The 2,869-nt window shown below is 53.7% G+C and overlaps 1 pseudogene; it reads right to left on the reverse strand.

Moving 5' to 3' along the window:
- Positions 1-2,088: 2,088 nt before the first annotated feature.
- On the reverse strand, positions 2,089-2,669 carry LOC123076371 (zinc finger protein ZAT12-like; annotated as a pseudogene).
- Between the last annotated feature and the right edge of the window lie 200 nt (positions 2,670-2,869).

The raw sequence follows: 2,869 nt of genomic DNA on the forward strand, positions 1-2,869 counted from the left end.
CTAGCACAGATCTCAAAGCTATATTGAAGGGTAAGGATAGATGGTGTCCATGAGCTCAAGCTCTAAAAATCCACGTCCTCCCGTCGCCTCCCCCGACCACCACGTCGTTGAATCCGCCGCCAAGCTCCCGCCGCCGTCCACGAGCACCACATCACCAGACCAGCCATTGAGCTTCCAGCCGTGCCTACCCCGAGTACCGCGCTGCCGGATTCCATCACCATCCGTGAACATGTTGAAGTTGCCGTCGTCGAAGTATTGCGGTGTGAGGCTCCAGCCATGGGGCAAATGGGTAGTGGTGATCTCTATCTAGAACGCGGGAGCGTGTGTTGCTTGGCACGTTTGCCACTGCGGAGAAGGCAGCATGCATCTACGACGCCATGGCACTCCACTTCTTCGGAGCCAGGTGAAGCTCAACTTCCCCGCCGACACCACCTCCGCAGTCGCCATTGTGCCTTGTGTTAGCGTCGTCTCCCGAGCCGAGGAGAGGGAACACCGCTTGGCCGAGGTGCAACTTGTAGCCGAGCGGGCCAATGACACCTTCATGGCTGCTCTCTTCCTGGAGGAGCTGCTGCTCCTCGTCGAGAACTGAGCATTCTTCGAGTCCATAGAGCACGAGCACAAGGTCAAGCGCAAGTGCCATGAGCTCACCCGCCTCAAGGCTGAGTGCGAGGAGATGTTCGAGAAGCTCATCGATCCCGCGATGATTTGGTGTTTGCGTTTCCACACATGGAATTGAATTTTAATCCGAATCTCTTGCAGAGTAATATAAATCATGTTTCGTCACTACAAGTGGGCCCCACGCCATGTCGATGGCACGTCAGCCATATACGGTGCCACGTCGGCACACTTTATGTCTATGGATGAGATTAACACCGTATTAGCACGTTTGTGCCAAGTTTTAGAATCAGTTCGGTGTATTTTTTGAATTCAGGGACTAAATCAAACGTCTGTGACAAATTCAAGCACCACTGATGTATTTAACTTTTCTTAAACCATCAATCAACAAATTAAAATAGAGACATCATTATCTTCCAATCTAACACAACAAGGATCTAGTTGCAAGTATCTTTGTCTTTTTCCCAACTTATCCAAACATTCCTTCTCGCTCGGCTCGTGGGCCTCGGCATCGGCGGTGTGCCGGCGCATGTGCCCGCTCAGCGCCTTATGTACACCCTGTTAGAATTATTGGGATTTAAACCATCTGTTATATCCAATAATTTCTAGGAAAATCCCATAGGCCCATGTGGCACGTTCATGCATGACAAGAAAGAAGTTAAAATATTTGCGCTAGTGGAAAATGAAACCGAATGGTGGTGAATGATGACATTTATCTCCTCATTGATGGCATCAATATTTTGGTTTTGGTTTCATTTCTTCATTAGTATATTGGTTTCTTCGTACCGTGCGTACTAGCATATTTTGTCATGCAAGAACTTGAAACGATTTGCCTACTAATGGGAGACGAAGCTGGCCACTTAATAGGATTTTTAGTGCGTCTGTTTCTCCTCTCCTTAATGAGAATTAGTGCGTCCATTTCAGTTTCATCTCGTTGCTCCTATAAGAGGTCGCTCCTCTTTCCAACGAGACACAACTCTTCGCATTGTTCCAGAGCATTGCACCGTCTACCTCTTTCCCATCTCGCTTCCTGGCGTGCACCGGAGAGTGAGACAGCAGGCCTCTGAAACCCCGCCTCTTGTGATCCGGTACGGGAGAGGGGCGATCAGGTTTTTTGGGAGCGTCCTTACGCGACTGCTGGAGTCTTGTGCATCGTGGTTGCAAACGGCGACATCACTGACGACGAGTTCCCCAACGACGACTTCTTCCCCGACGTCAAGGACCTCTTCAGCGACATGACGATCGGGACATCTGCACCTTCTGCTACTGCGCCGTATGCCATCTTATTCTCACTGTTAGGGCTAGTATTTGGTTTATTGCTAATAGCAATTGACATAGATATGATGCATTTTGCTTATGATTTTGATTGTATGATTAGTCTCAACGAATTGTTGCTAGTTTCTAGTTTCATCAATATATTGCTATTCATGTTTTATCTATTATTTTTCTAGATTAAACTAAACGGGAAAATGTCTAATTATTCAACACACCCTCCCCGGCAGCAGCGCCGAGCCCCGCCACGCTCCTACACTTGGCGCAGTTCTCCGAAGGCGCCAGGTTCAGGCCAGGCAGATCCCGCCGGCGTCGCACGACGCCAACTCCGTCTTGGTCGCCGCCGCCTCGCAGCTCGGCGCTCTGGCCGCGGCCTCGGCCTCGACACGGTGCCGGCGCAAGTGCCCACCCAGCGCCTGCCCGACGGCGAACTCGAGCCCGCAGACGGGGCACTCGTGCGCCCTCGGCCTGGCCGCCTGCGGCGGCGCCCGGCGGCCGAGGCAGAGCGCCGCGCCGTCGTCGACGCTGCCGGTCGCGTGCTGCGGCTGCGGATGGTGGAGCCTGGGGCGTTTGTGGCTGGCGCGGTGCCCTCCGAGCGCCTGGAACGTCGGGAACTGCCGGTTGCACGTCTTGCACTCGAACACGCGGTCGCCGCCCATCGCCTGCGCCGCCCCGGCGACGGCGCGCTGGTGCTGGTGCTGCTGCGCGAGGAGCATGAGCAGGCGGGCCGTGTCCAGGCTGCCCAGCTCCATGTCCCACACATCCCTGCCTCTCTTGCTCATGGCTCTCTCTCGAGTCTGGACTTGATCTCTCGCCGGCCGGTTAGGTTGGTAGCCGAAAGTCGCAGCGTACTTAGCGTGCGTTCGTACCACCTTGGCCTGCACTGTGTAATGGATATGTGGCTCTGGGCCGTATGGTCGATGCCTCTTATATAGTGTGGCGCAGCTTGAGGTTCTCCGGGGTTTGGTGCACGTAGGAAACG

This window comes from Triticum aestivum, chromosome 3D (genome assembly GCF_018294505.1).
Source record: "Triticum aestivum cultivar Chinese Spring chromosome 3D, IWGSC CS RefSeq v2.1, whole genome shotgun sequence".
In the NCBI taxonomy this organism is placed as follows: Eukaryota; Viridiplantae; Streptophyta; class Magnoliopsida; order Poales; family Poaceae; genus Triticum; species Triticum aestivum.